Source organism: Phyllobates terribilis, unplaced genomic scaffold (assembly GCF_046119375.1).
Source record: "Phyllobates terribilis strain yellow unplaced genomic scaffold, ASM4611937v1 Scaffold_1024__1_contigs__length_465996, whole genome shotgun sequence".
In the NCBI taxonomy this organism is placed as follows: Eukaryota; Metazoa; Chordata; class Amphibia; order Anura; family Dendrobatidae; genus Phyllobates; species Phyllobates terribilis.
The window spans coordinates 401187-415948 of NW_027363784.1; the positions used below are offsets into that span (position 1 = coordinate 401187).

General features: G+C 49.8%; 6 non-coding genes and 3 pseudogenes across 6 annotated transcripts; all 9 read right to left on the reverse strand.

Annotated features, from left to right (window-relative positions):
• Window positions 1-146: 146 nt before the first annotated feature.
• LOC141241958 (U2 spliceosomal RNA) lies at window positions 147-238 on the reverse strand (annotated as a pseudogene).
• Window positions 239-1353: 1115 nt separating this feature from the next.
• On the reverse strand, window positions 1354-1544 carry LOC141241803 (U2 spliceosomal RNA). The gene has a single exon (XR_012306498.1). It is a non-coding gene; the product is annotated as a U2 spliceosomal RNA (small nuclear RNA).
• Window positions 1545-2659: 1115 nt separating this feature from the next.
• LOC141241815 (U2 spliceosomal RNA) lies at window positions 2660-2850 on the reverse strand. Its single transcript, XR_012306509.1, has one exon. It is a non-coding gene; the product is annotated as a U2 spliceosomal RNA (small nuclear RNA).
• Window positions 2851-3965: 1115 nt separating this feature from the next.
• LOC141241685 (U2 spliceosomal RNA) lies at window positions 3966-4156 on the reverse strand. The gene has a single exon (XR_012306387.1). It is a non-coding gene; the product is annotated as a U2 spliceosomal RNA (small nuclear RNA).
• A 1115-nt stretch (window positions 4157-5271) lies between these two features.
• LOC141241816 (U2 spliceosomal RNA) lies at window positions 5272-5462 on the reverse strand. The gene has a single exon (XR_012306510.1). It is a non-coding gene; the product is annotated as a U2 spliceosomal RNA (small nuclear RNA).
• Window positions 5463-6577: 1115 nt separating this feature from the next.
• Window positions 6578-6770, reverse strand: LOC141241884 (U2 spliceosomal RNA). The gene has a single exon (XR_012306576.1). It is a non-coding gene; the product is annotated as a U2 spliceosomal RNA (small nuclear RNA).
• Window positions 6771-12334: 5564 nt separating this feature from the next.
• On the reverse strand, window positions 12335-12412 carry LOC141241935 (U2 spliceosomal RNA; annotated as a pseudogene).
• A 1115-nt stretch (window positions 12413-13527) lies between these two features.
• On the reverse strand, window positions 13528-13712 carry LOC141241908 (U2 spliceosomal RNA). Its single transcript, XR_012306592.1, has one exon. It is a non-coding gene; the product is annotated as a U2 spliceosomal RNA (small nuclear RNA).
• A 788-nt stretch (window positions 13713-14500) lies between these two features.
• Window positions 14501-14592, reverse strand: LOC141241946 (U2 spliceosomal RNA; annotated as a pseudogene).
• Window positions 14593-14762: the final 170 nt, after the last annotated feature.

Consider the following 14762-nt stretch of genomic DNA (forward strand, 5'->3'; position numbering starts at 1 on the left):
CCAGGGTCACCACTCCTGGGGCACTTCACACTTCGGGCTTTCGATCTTCCCCGGCCCAATGGCGTCGATCCTGGGGGGCCATGCTTTCCACCAGATGACTATATTAGCCACCTGGCGTACTAACAAGCGCCTAAACCCCAGTGTGCATAATGTATCAATCTACTAGGGCGGCCAACATCCAAAACCGCCTTTTCGAAAGATACTACACTTGATCTTAGCCAAAAGGCCGAGAAGCGATAACCAGAATTGGTTTCAAACTACGGAGCCACCCAAGGATCCTGAAAAGTCCATTTGTGGAGATGAGCTCCTGGACTCCCGTTAAGAAGACATGTTGTCAACCTCTAGATCCCTTACATGCCTGCACTTTTCGGCTTGCTGCTGCTGCAATCCACGCGTTTTAGATCTGCATAACTCCACCTCTTTAAACACAGCACCTTCACCCCCTGCTGTTCCCACCCGCCTCAACACCGTTGGAAGGGAGGAGAACCAATTAAGGCGGGGGGTGGGGTGGAACGAGCAGCTGTCTACCCTTAGCAGGAGGGCTCCTGATTACATACCTCTCCTGCTGCTGCTGCTGCTGGCTGTCCAGCAGCAGACTGAAGGTGGCTGCTGCTGTGCACAGGTATATAAAGGCTCAGAGCCTATTATGACACGCGCAGCCAGCGTTCCATTGCCACATTCCATCTACTGCAGGCAGGATACCTGGCTGGCTGAATGTCGCTGAGAAGCTCACAGAGACCGCCATAAGCAACAGTTTAACAGAATGCCACAGACTAATCAACCAAACTTTTTGGGTTGGGTTCTCTTTTATAGTCTGCAGGCATTAAATGAAAGAAGTCAGTGTTCCAGCAGAAGGAGACAACGTTTCAGAAAAGGCATTGTAGCAAACCAAAAAAGAAATTTTAAGCGCAGCAGAGTAACCAGCACACATACCTGTTAGCTCAGGTGAGTTTAAAAGGCTGCTGTTGATAACAAGGGCATTTGCTAAATAGATGGTGTGTGTGCAACAATATACTGAAAGGTCAATTATATTGTGCAGCTTATCTCACCACCTGTAGTTATTTAGGTGAAAGCTCCAAAATGCTTGCCTAATATGTCTGTTTATCCAAAAGGAAGTAAAAAGGGAGAGCTAGAAAGATAGCATTGCATCACATTACATGGCAATGCAATGCACAGTTGCTGAAGTTGAACCAAAATGAGCTTGTAATCTGGCTTCTGCAACTTTGAACATGAAAAATCCAATGAGGAGAAGAAAAGCAAAGCCAAAGAGTCCATCCCAAAATCCGACAAACAAGCAAAATGAACAAAAAACATTGAATTCAATTCTTTCTGATTTTAGAAACTGCATTAAAGAAGGGGTGCACCGGTCCTGGAGATACTGCAATACCAGGTCAATGCGTGGAGTGGACAGAGCAAGCTCTTATTCCATCTCCCTGTTCTAAAAATCCATTTAATATATGGTCCCCAGATAGGGGACGTATCAGATATTAAACTGATAAGAACAGATACTACACTTGATCTTAGCCAAAAGGCCGAGAAGCGATAACCAGAATTGGTTTCAAACTACGGAGCCACCCAAGGATCCTGAAAAGTCCATTTGTGGAGATGAGCTCCTGGACTCCCGTTAAGAAGACATGTTGTCAACCTCTAGATCCCTTACATGCCTGCACTTTTCGGCTTGCTGCTGCTGCAATCCACGCGTTTTAGATCTGCATAACTCCACCTCTTTAAACACAGCACCTTCACCCCCTGCTGTTCCCACCCGCCTCAACACCGTTGGAAGGGAGGAGAACCAATTAAGGCGGGGGGTGGGGTGGAACGAGCAGCTGTCTACCCTTAGCAGGAGGGCTCCTGATTACATACCTCTCCTGCTGCTGCTGCTGCTGGCTGTCCAGCAGCAGACTGAAGGTGGCTGCTGCTGTGCACAGGTATATAAAGGCTCAGAGCCTATTATGACACGCGCAGCCAGCGTTCCATTGCCACATTCCATCTACTGCAGGCAGGATACCTGGCTGGCTGAATGTCGCTGAGAAGCTCACAGAGACCGCCATAAGCAACAGTTTAACAGAATGCCACAGACTAATCAACCAAACTTTTTGGGTTGGGTTCTCTTTTATAGTCTGCAGGCATTAAATGAAAGAAGTCAGTGTTCCAGCAGAAGGAGACAACGTTTCAGAAAAGGCATTGTAGCAAACCAAAAAAGAAATTTTAAGCGCAGCAGAGTAACCAGCGCACATACCTGTTAGCTCAGGTGAGTTTAAAAGGCTGCTGTTGATAACAAGGGCATTTGCTAAATAGATGGTGTGTGTGCAACAATATACTGAAAGGTCAATTATATTGTGCAGCTTATCTCACCACCTGTAGTTATTTAGGTGAAAGCTCCAAAATGCTTGCCTAATATGTCTGTTTATCCAAAAGGAAGTAAAAAGGGAGAGCTAGAAAGATAGCATTGCATCATATTACATGGCAATGCAATGCACAGTTGCTGAAGTTGAACCAAAATGAGCTTGTAATCTGGCTTCTGCAACTTTGAACATGAAAAATCCAATGAGGAGAAGAAAAGCAAAGCCAAAGAGTCCATCCCAAAATCCGACAAACAAGCAAAATGAACAAAAAACATTGAATTCAATTCTTTCTGATTTTAGAAACTGCATTAAAGAAGGGGTGCACCGGTCCTGGAGATACTGCAATACCAGGTCAATGCGTGGAGTGGACAGAGCAAGCTCTTTTTCCATCTCCCTGTTCTAAAAATCCATTTAATATATGGTCCCCAGATAGGGGACGTATCAGATATTAAACTGATAAGAACAGATACTACACTTGATCTTAGCCAAAAGGCCGAGAAGCGATAACCAGAATTGGTTTCAAACTACGGAGCCACCCAAGGATCCTGAAAAGTCCATTTGTGGAGATGAGCTCCTGGACTCCCGTTAAGAAGACATGTTGTCAACCTCTAGATCCCTTACATGCCTGCACTTTTCGGCTTGCTGCTGCTGCAATCCACGCGTTTTAGATCTGCATAACTCCACCTCTTTAAACACAGCACCTTCACCCCCTGCTGTTCCCACCCGCCTCAACACCGTTGGAAGGGAGGAGAACCAATTAAGGCGGGGGGTGGGGTGGAACGAGCAGCTGTCTACCCTTAGCAGGAGGGTTCCTGATTACATACCTCTCCTGCTGCTGCTGCTGCTGGCTGTCCAGCAGCAGACTGAAGGTGGCTGCTGCTGTGCACAGGTATATAAAGGCTCAGAGCCTATTATGACACGCGCAGCCAGCGTTCCATTGCCACATTCCATCTACTGCAGGCAGGATACCTGGCTGGCTGAATGTCGCTGAGAAGCTCACAGAGACCGCCATAAGCAACAGTTTAACAGAATGCCACAGACTAATCAACCAAACTTTTTGGGTTGGGTTCTCTTTTATAGTCTGCAGGCATTAAATGAAAGAAGTCAGTGTTCCAGCAGAAGGAGACAACGTTTCAGAAAAGGCATTGTAGCAAACCAAAAAAGAAATTTTAAGCGCAGCAGAGTAACCAGCGCACATACCTGTTAGCTCAGGTGAGTTTAAAAGGCTGCTGTTGATAACAAGGGCATTTGCTAAATAGATGGTGTGTGTGCAACAATATACTGAAAGGTCAATTATATTGTGCAGCTTATCTCACCACCTGTAGTTATTTAGGTGAAAGCTCCAAAATGCTTGCCTAATATGTCTGTTTATCCAAAAGGAAGTAAAAAGGGAGAGCTAGAAAGATAGCATTGCATCACATTACATGGCAATGCAATGCACAGTTGCTGAAGTTGAACCAAAATGAGCTTGTAATCTGGCTTCTGCAACTTTGAACATGAAAAATCCAATGAGGAGAAGAAAAGCAAAGCCAAAGAGTCCATCCCAAAATCCGACAAACAAGCAAAATGAACAAAAAACATTGAATTCAATTCTTTCTGATTTTAGAAACTGCATTAAAGAAGGGGTGCACCGATCCTGGAGATACTGCAATACCAGGTCAATGCGTGGAGTGGACAGAGCAAGCTCTTTTTCCATCTCCCTGTTCTAAAAATCCATTTAATATATGGTCCCCAGATAGGGGACGTATCAGATATTAAACTGATAAGAACAGATACTACACTTGATCTTAGCCAAAAGGCCGAGAAGCGATAACCAGAATTGGTTTCAAACTACGGAGCCACCCAAGGATCCTGAAAAGTCCATTTGTGGAGATGAGCTCCTGGACTCCCGTTAAGAAGACATGTTGTCAACCTCTAGATCCCTTACATGCCTGCACTTTTCGGCTTGCTGCTGCTGCAATCCACGCGTTTTAGATCTGCATAACTCCACCTCTTTAAACACAGCACCTTCACCCCCTGCTGTTCCCACCCGCCTCAACACCGTTGGAAGGGAGGAGAACCAATTAAGGCGGGGGGTGGGGTGGAACGAGCAGCTGTCTACCCTTAGCAGGAGGGCTCCTGATTACATACCTCTCCTGCTGCTGCTGCTGCTGGCTGTCCAGCAGCAGACTGAAGGTGGCTGCTGCTGTGCACAGGTATATAAAGGCTCAGAGCCTATTATGACACGCGCAGCCAGCGTTCCATTGCCACATTCCATCTACTGCAGGCAGGATACCTGGCTGGCTGAATGTCGCTGAGAAGCTCACAGAGACCGCCATAAGCAACAGTTTAACAGAATGCCACAGACTAATCAACCAAACTTTTTGGGTTGGGTTCTCTTTTATAGTCTGCAGGCATTAAATGAAAGAAGTCAGTGTTCCAGCAGAAGGAGACAACGTTTCAGAAAAGGCATTGTAGCAAACCAAAAAAGAAATTTTAAGCGCAGCAGAGTAACCAGCGCACATACCTGTTAGCTCAGGTGAGTTTAAAAGGCTGCTGTTGATAACAAGGGCATTTGCTAAATAGATGGTGTGTGTGCAACAATATACTGAAAGGTCAATTATATTGTGCAGCTTATCTCACCACCTGTAGTTATTTAGGTGAAAGCTCCAAAATGCTTGCCTAATATGTCTGTTTATCCAAAAGGAAGTAAAAAGGGAGAGCTAGAAAGATAGCATTGCATCACATTACATGGCAATGCAATGCACAGTTGCTGAAGTTGAACCAAAATGAGCTTGAAATCTGGCTTCTGCAACTTTGAACATGAAAAATCCAATGAGGAGAAGAAAAGCAAAGCCAAAGAGTCCATCCCAAAATCCGACAAACAAGCAAAATGAACAAAAAACATTGAATTCAATTCTTTCTGATTTTAGAAACTGCATTAAAGAAGGGGTGCACCGGTCCTGGAGATACTGCAATACCAGGTCAATGCGTGGAGTGGACAGAGCAAGCTCTTTTTCCATCTCCCTGTTCTAAAAATCCATTTAATATATGGTCCCCAGATAGGGGACGTATCAGATATTAAACTGATAAGAACAGATACTACACTTGATCTTAGCCAAAAGGCCGAGAAGCGATAACCAGAATTGGTTTCAAACTACGGAGCCACCCAAGGATCCTGAAAAGTCCATTTGTGGAGATGAGCTCCTGGACTCCCGTTAAGAAGACATGTTGTCAACCTCTAGATCCCTTACATGCCTGCACTTTTCGGCTTGCTGCTGCTGCAATCCACGCGTTTTAGATCTGCATAACTCCACCTCTTTAAACACAGCACCTTCACCCCCTGCTGTTCCCACCCGCCTCAACACCGTTGGAAGGGAGGAGAACCAATTAAGGCGGGGGGTGGGGTGGAACGAGCAGCTGTCTACCCTTAGCAGGAGGGCTCCTGATTACATACCTCTCCTGCTGCTGCTGCTGCTGGCTGTCCAGCAGCAGACTGAAGGTGGCTGCTGCTGTGCACAGGTATATAAAGGCTCAGAGCCTATTATGACACGCGCAGCCAGCGTTCCATTGCCACATTCCATCTACTGCAGGCAGGATACCTGGCTGGCTGAATGTCGCTGAGAAGCTCACAGAGACCGCCATAAGCAACAGTTTAACAGAATGCCACAGACTAATCAACCAAACTTTTTGGGTTGGGTTCTCTTTTATAGTCTGCAGGCATTAAATGAAAGAAGTCAGTGTTCCAGCAGAAGGAGACAACGTTTCAGAAAAGGCATTGTAGCAAACCAAAAAAGAAATTTTAAGCGCAGCAGAGTAACCAGCGCACATACCTGTTAGCTCAGGTGAGTTTAAAAGGCTGCTGTTGATAACAAGGGCATTTGCTAAATAGATGGTGTGTGTGCAACAATATACTGAAAGGTCAATTATATTGTGCAGCTTATCTCACCACCTGTAGTTATTTAGGTGAAAGCTCCAAAATGCTTGCCTAATATGTCTGTTTATCCAAAAGGAAGTAAAAAGGGAGAGCTAGAAAGATAGCATTGCATCACATTACATGGCAATGCAATGCACAGTTGCTGAAGTTGAACCAAAATGAGCTTGTAATCTGGCTTCTGCAACTTTGAACATGAAAAATCCAATGAGGAGAAGAAAAGCAAAGCCAAAGAGTCCATCCCAAAATCCGACAAACAAGCAAAATGAACAAAAAACATTGAATTCAATTCTTTCTGATTTTAGAAACTGCATTAAAGAAGGGGTGCACCGGTCCTGGAGATACTGCAATACCAGGTCAATGCGTGGAGTGGACAGAGCAAGCTCTTTTTCCATCTCCCTGTTCTAAAAATCCATTTAATATATGGTCCCCAGATAGGGGACGTATCAGATATTAAACTGATAAGAACAGATTTTTTGATTGAATATATCTTTTATTAGCACAAAAAATAAGTTAACAGACAGTGTACAGTGCCGCAGCCCAGTACACACAGAATTCTACATCATATTTACATAGCATGAGGATACGACGCACTAACTAGACACATCACACCCCTATGCTACACAAAACACTCAATCTGAAAGAAAAAGCATGTCAATCAATACAGTACGACGAACCGTGATAAGGGATGGGGATTGGGAAAAAGGGGATGGGGAGGGGAAAATCACAGGCCCGAAGCTTTATTGAAAGACAAGACACATAAGGGGAGAGGGGGAGGAGGGGTTTAGTCCTCGTCCTCGTCCTCCGGACCGTCCATGATGGAATAGTCTCTGAGCAGGCTGTGGATCAGCCTGCGGCAGTCCTGGATGGACATCCTCTCCCTCCTCAAGATGAGCCGGTTCCTGGCGACCCAAACGGCATCCTTGAAGCAGTTCATAAGGCGCCAAGCCTCCTGGATGGCTCCGACGGTATGAACCCCAGGGAAGAGTCCGTAAAGCACAGAATGGTGCGATAGGCTCGCCCTGGGGACAGAGTTCCTCAGGTCGTCCTCAAGTGCAGTCAATAGGCGCTGTGCAAATCCGCAGTCCCAAAAAGTGTGCAAAGATGTTTCCTCCACGAAGGGGCACCTTGGGCAGTACCGGGTCTTGCACAGGTTCCGGGCATGCATGAATGACCGGACGGGCAGTCCGCCCTGAATCGCCATCCACGACAAGTCCTTGTGCCCGTTGGTCAGCCTGTCAGACGACACATTTGTCCACACAGTCTCCAGCGTGTCCTGGTGAAGTCCTGTGATGTTCTCCACGTCATCCTTGGCTCTGATTAGCTTGTGGATAGTTTTGGGCTTCCACAAGTCGGGCTTGAGTCCCTCCAGTTGATGCTCCCCCACAAATCGAACGACGTCTCCGTAGAACCATGGCGTCGTCCAGTTGTAGGGGAAGGAGCTGTCCCACTTGTCCCAGCCGAGTCGCCTCCAAAGAGGAAGCAGGAAGAAGCGAGACATGGACCTGCCCGCGGAGCCATTCTTGACTTGCAAAGTCCGGCGGACACAATCACACACAAAAGAGGATCGCAGGAGGGTGGGGATATCTGGAACGCCCTTCCCACCCTTGCGAGGCTCCTTGTACATGACGGCCCGCCTGACTCTGTCCATCTTGGATCCCCAGACAAAGTGAAACACTGTCCTGGTAATGGCCCTGCACACAGTGACGTGTGGGGGCCAGGCCTGTGCCGTGTACTGCAAGACGGGCAGGACCTCATTACGCAGGATGAGTGCCTTACCCTCACAAGTGAGGTGTCTGAGGCTCCAGAGTCCGATCCGTTGCTTCACCTTGGCCAAGCGTTCTTGCCAGGACTTGAGGGCCGCTCCTTCCTTCCCGAACCAGACTCCCAGCACCTTGAGGAAATCCGGTTGAATGTTGAAGGGGAAGGGGGCGGAGGAGGCCGGCTGCCAATCCCCGAAGAGCATGGCTTCCGACTTCCTGCAGTTGACTTTGGCCCCTGAAGCCCGGCCGAACCTCTCACACGTCTGGACGAGGGCGTCGACTGAACCACGATCAGCGCAGAAGACGGTGACGTCGTCCATGTAGAGCGAGCACTTGACCTCGTGTCGTCCCGGACCCGGTGCGGTGATCCCTCTGATCTCTCCATTCTGCCGGATAGCCTCTGCGAAGAGTTCTATAACACAAACAAAAAGAAGAGGTGATAGAGGGCAGCCTTGTCTGACCCCAGAGAGGACAGGGAAGGGGTCAGTCTTCCAGCCGTTCACCAACACCGAGCTGTGGATATCAAAATACATCAGACGGACATACGAACAAAACATGTTACCCAAACCTAACTGGTGCAGAGCTCGGCCCATGAACTCGTGGGAAACCCGGTCGAAGGCCTTCTCCTGATCCAAGGAGACCAGGGCCGCGTGTGCGCGGCGGACCTTGATGTACTCGACCGTGTCCCGCACGAGAGCGAGGCTGTCTGCGATGCGACGTCCAGGGATGCCGCAGGTCTGGTCCGGGTGGATGATCCGTCCGATGACCGTCTTAAGTCGTGTCGCCATCGTCTTGGCCAGGATCTTGTAGTCCACGTTGAGCAGAGTGATGGGACGCCAATTCCTCAGGTCGCACCTCTCTCCCTTCCGCTTGTACAGGATCGTGACCATTCCTTCCCTCAAAGATGGAGGCATTCTACCCTCCACCACCATCTCCTCGTACAGGTCCAACAGGTCCGGACAGATGAGGTCTCCCAGCGCTACATAGAGCTCCGCTGGAAGACCATCACTGCCCGGGGTCCTGCCGGTCCTAAAGGATTTAGCGGCAGAGAGCAATTCGCCCACCATCAGAGGTTTGTCCAAGGCTGCCGTGCCTGCAGGATCAAGATGGTTAGTGATACCTGACAGGAACTTATCAGCAGCGTCGGGGTCGGTAGTCTTGTGGGAGTAGAGTTCGCTGTAGAAGTCGCTGACGACCCTCATCACGTCCTCCTTCCCACGTCGCATGTTTACGCTCTCGTCTCGCAGCTCGTTCAGGGGCGTGTGACCGGCATGAAGTTTCCTGAAAAAGAATGAGTTACATTTCTCACCCTTCTCCAGATTCTCCACTTTGGAACGGAAGATGATTCGCTTGGACTCCTCCTCAAAGTGCCTTTTCAGGCTCTTCTTGGTCTCCTCCAGCTCCTCCCTCACGTCCCAGCCGCAGTGAAGAAGGTCCTGCAGCGACCGCAGCTTGCGCTGCAGCCCTCTGAAGTCCCTCCTCTTCTCACACGCCTGTTGTCGACCCTTGGCCTGAAAGAAACAGCGAAACTCAAGTTTAACATATTCCCACCAATCAGAGACTGTTTGGAAGCTACCCTTGTAGGACTGCCACATTGCGTAGGCTGCTCTCAGCTCCTCCACGACTTCATCCTGAGCCAGCAGAGCACAATTCAGCTTCCAGGAGCCGGGGCCGGACGGAAAACCGTCGCCGAGGACACCTTGTAAGTGAATGGCTCTGTGGTCGGAGAAGAAGCAGGAGACCATCGAGTGCCTACTCTGCCTGACTGCCCGAGAGGTGAACACAAAGTCAATCCTGGAGCGGAGTGAGCCATCGGGTCGGCTCCACGAATAGTTCGTGGAGCCTCTCCCCATGGAGCCCACCACGTCCTGAAGAGAGGCCTCGGTTACCATCTCGATGAGCAGCTTGGACGTGATGTCCAACTTGGCAGATGTGCCAGAACTACGACCGTCCTCCTCGATGGGGCAGTTGAAATCCCCGGCCATCACTAAGGTCCTGGTGGTGGCAAGCTGAAGCCGCAGGGTCTGGAAAAGCTCCAAACGCTCATTCTTCAGTGGGGACGCATACACGTTGATGAACCTGACAGGTTCTCCCGCCCAGTTGCCATCTACAACAAGAGCCCTGCCGCAGATGAGCTCCTGGACGGACTCAAGCGTGAATGCGCCCCCCCTGATCAGAATTGCGACCCCCGCAGACTTGCAGTCACCCCCACCGGACCAGTAGGATGGACCGTGGGACCACTCCCTGGCCAGATGTTTGAAGGACCTAGAGGAGGGAAGGGAACATTCCTGCAACATATAAACATCACACAACTGGGAAGTAAGGAAGGCATAAATAGTCTGACGTCTGAACTTGTCCTTGATGCTCCTGACATTAATGGAAAATAAGTTAATATTAGCCATCATGTAGGGAAAAAAGAAAAAGTTAGCGCAGGCAATACACCTTAGTTACCACTCCGGTCGGGTGGTCCCTCGTCGGTGTTGACTGCTGGTGACGGGATCACCAGCAGGCCCTCTTCCTCCATCTGGTCAAGCAGTGCGGCCTCGATCTCGGTGACCACCAGTTCCTCCTCTTCTGGCTCGGCCACCAGGGTCTCAACCATGTGCTCCATCTCTTCTGGCTCAGGGAGGGTATCCTCCTTTTCGCCTACGAAATCCAGAATCTTCTTTTTGGAGGATTCAGTAGCAGGGCTGTCCTCCACCTTCCTCTTTCCCCGGGTTGGAACTGGGGAGACAAGAAGGGGAAAATCCTCCTCGGAATAGATAGCGGCGGGTGGAGGAAAGGTTAATTCCACCGCTACCATGGTCTGGGGAGGGAGAGTGGCTGCCGGGGCAGGGGAAAGGACACCTGCTGAGGAGTAGGGGAAGGAGGAAGAGGAAGTGGAATCCTCAGCAGGGGTGGCCGGGGTGGGGGGGGGTTGGACGGGGGTGGCAGGGGGAGGGATCGAGAGAGGGGTGACAGAACTCTTACCCTCCTTTGACTTTTTCTTCTGCTTCGGAGCTGCTGGGACCGTCGCTGGGGCTTTGGCCACCGACTCCTTGACCGCTTTGGCCTTGGTCGTCTCGGCCTTGGCCGCTGGGGCCTTGGTCGTCGCGTCCTTGACCTTCACAGGCCTGGTCGTCGGGGCCTTGTCCTCCGTAGCTGGGGTCGTCGCAACCACCGATGCCCAGGATCTCTCACGCCTGGGGCAATCCTTGTACAGATGAGCCGCCAGCCCACACAGGTTGCAGGACGTCTTCTTCGGGCAGTCCTTCGAGCTGTGTCCCGTCACTCGACAAATCCTGCAGGCATGCTCCTTGCAGTCCTTCATCTCGTGGCCGTTCTTGCCGCATCTCCTGCAGTTCCGCGGCATGTCCGGGTAATAGATGAGGCCGTAGGAGTTGCCCAGGGAGAATGTCGGGGGCAGGTGCCGAAGTCCGTCTGAGTACGCCAGGTCCCTGTGAAGTCTAACGGTCACCGACCACTTACCTGTCCAGAAGCCGAGTCCATTCAGGATGTGAGAGGGTTCCTTCACAACCAAACAGAAGCGTCTCAGGAAGGTACAGATGTCTTGGCCTGGGGTGTGCGGGTTGCGCATGGAGACCGTGATCCTCCTTTCATCCCTCTGGATAGGGCAGCTACCTGTAAAGGCAGAGAAAGAATTATCCGGTCCTTTTGCGCTTACCATTTCCCAGAACCTCCTGCAGGTGTTCACAGTGGCGAAGGTGACGAAGAAGATCCCCGTCAAGAAGGTCTGGATGCTGAGGGTGTCCGACCTGGAGAAGCCTCGATCCAGCAGCATCTTCTGGCAGAACACGTCCGAGGACATGTCCGGCACCCTCCCATCCACTTCCTTCAGCTTCAGGGCCACCGTCTGCCGCATCCATGGCTCCAGGGCTGGAGCTTCGTGGCGGGGATTCTGGGGTCCCTTCTGCTGGCCAGTCGTGGAGGCAGAGTCCTTGGGGTCAGAATCGGCTCCTGGCTGGGCCCTCCTGGCTGTCCCCAGCTCCAGGCTCTTCTTTTCGGCCTTCCTCGCAGCGCTTGCCATGGCTTTCCTCCTGCAGTTACTTCTTGGAGCTGGATCTGGAACTCTTCCCGGAATGGGTGGAGCTATGCAGATTCTTCTCCCGTCGTGTTCTGGACAAATTCCCCGAAAGGTCTTTGTCTCGATGATTTTCTTCCTCGAAGATTCCACAGGACAGCCCGATTCTTCTCCGAGTCTTCGTCTTCTTCTGGATTCTTTAGAGCTTCTTCCTCCCACCGATATCCGCCTTCGTTCTCCGATGTCAGCTGGGCTCCGAAGCTCTTCTCCTTCCGAGTTCGATCGCTCTCGTCAAGTGTAGATCGTAGCTCTTGTGTTCTTAAAAGAACAGATACTACACTTGATCTTAGCCAAAAGGCCGAGAAGCGATAACCAGAATTGGTTTCAAACTACGGAGCCACCCAAGGATCCTGAAAAGTCCATTTGTGGAGATGAGCTCCTGGACTCCCGTTAAGAAGACATGTTGTCAACCTCTAGATCCCTTACATGCCTGCACTTTTCGGCTTGCTGCTGCTGCAATCCACGCGTTTTAGATCTGCATAACTCCACCTCTTTAAACACAGCACCTTCACCCCCTGCTGTTCCCACCCGCCTCAACACCGTTGGAAGGGAGGAGAACCAATTAAGGCGGGGGGTGGGGTGGAACGAGCAGCTGTCTACCCTTAGCAGGAGGGCTCCTGATTACATACCTCTCCTGCTGCTGCTGCTGCTGGCTGTCCAGCAGCAGACTGAAGGTGGCTGCTGCTGTGCACAGGTATATAAAGGCTCAGAGCCTATTATGACACGCGCAGCCAGCGTTCCATTGCCACATTCCATCTACTGCAGGCAGGATACCTGGCTGGCTGAATGTCGCTGAGAAGCTCACAGAGACCGCCATAAGCAACAGTTTAACAGAATGCCACAGACTAATCAACCAAACTTTTTGGGTTGGGTTCTCTTTTATAGTCTGCAGGCATTAAATGAAAGAAGTCAGTGTTCCAGCAGAAGGAGACAACGTTTCAGAAAAGGCATTGTAGCAAACCAAAAAAGAAATTTTAAGCGCAGCAGAGTAACCAGCGCACATACCTGTTAGCTCAGGTGAGTTTAAAAGGCTGCTGTTGATAACAAGGGCATTTGCTAAATAGATGGTGTGTGTGCAACAATATACTGAAAGGTCAATTATATTGTGCAGCTTATCTCACCACCTGTAGTTATTTAGGTGAAAGCTCCAAAATGCTTGCCTAATATGTCTGTTTATCCAAAAGGAAGTAAAAAGGGAGAGCTAGAAAGATAGCATTGCATCACATTACATGGCAATGCAATGCACAGTTGCTGAAGTTGAACCAAAATGAGCTTGTAATCTGGCTTCTGCAACTTTGAACATGAAAAATCCAATGAGGAGAAGAAAAGCAAAGCCAAAGAGTCCATCCCAAAATCCGACAAACAAGCAAAATGAACCAAAAACATTGAATTCAATTCTTTCTGATTTTAGAAACTGCATTAAAGAAGGGGTGCACCGGTCCTGGAGATACTGCAATACCAGGTCAATGCGTGGAGTGGACAGAGCAAGCTCTTTTTCCATCTCCCTGTTCTAAAAATCCATTTAATATATGGTCCCCAGATAGGGGACGTATCAGATATTAAACTGATAAGAACAGATTTTTTTTTTTTTATCGAAAGCCCGAATTCGTGTACAAAACCCGAGTGCGCTTAAAAAAGTGACAAGTGCCACAAAAAAAGTGCACTAGGATGCTGGTCTTCTTGAAACCCTCTCCAAAAGGAGAAGGGTCCCCCAAACCATTCCCCGTCCCTCCGAGCCAAAAGGCCACAGCGAGGAACAGGGACAAAAAGCCACCTCCAGCCGAAGCCAGAGGCGACCCAATCTTACCCCCAGCACCTGCCCGAGTTCTCACCCGAGCAAGGCACTGGGAGCCAAAGACTGTGCTCCCCTCCCGGAAGAGGGGAGCCAACAACGCTCTCCTCCCGAAAGAGGAGAGCCAGGGGGGTTCAGGGGGGAGCGGAACCTGATGGCCACACACTCCCCCCCTAGACCTGCCAAGAGAGGAACCCGTAAGGGAACCGCATCCCGACAAAATCCTAGTAGGACGTGACACACGTGAATAAGTGGACACACAGTGACAAAGAAATTAAATAAATAGTGAAGGTTTCACAGTATAATACTGCCCGGACCTTCGACCGGGAATTGAAAAATTCCCCATCCTAAGGCCAGAAGGCCCGGAATAAGGGTGTGTGCGAAGAAAGAAAATTTGAAGTGCTTGTGCAAATGTGCCATAAACTCAAGTGGGGTTCCCAATCCCAGTGAGTTAAGGCACCCCAGGGTCACCACTCCTGGGGCACTTCACACTTCGGGCTTTCGATCTCCCCGGCCCAATGGCGTCGATCCTGGGGGGCCATGCTTTCCACCAGATGACTATATTAGCCACCTGGCGTACTAACAAGCGCCTAAACCCCAGTGTGCATAATGTATCAATCTACTAGGGCGGCCAATATCCAAAACCGCCTTTTCAAAAGATACTACACTTGATCTTAGCCAAAAGGCCGAGAAGCGATAACCAGAATTGGTTTCAAACTACGGAGCCACCCAAGGATCCTGAAAAGTCCATTTGTGGAGATGAGCTCCTGGACTCCCGTTAAGAAGACATGTTGTCAACCTCTAGATCCCTTACATGCCTGCACTTTTCGGCTTGCTGCTGCTGCAATCCACGCGTTTTAGATCTGCA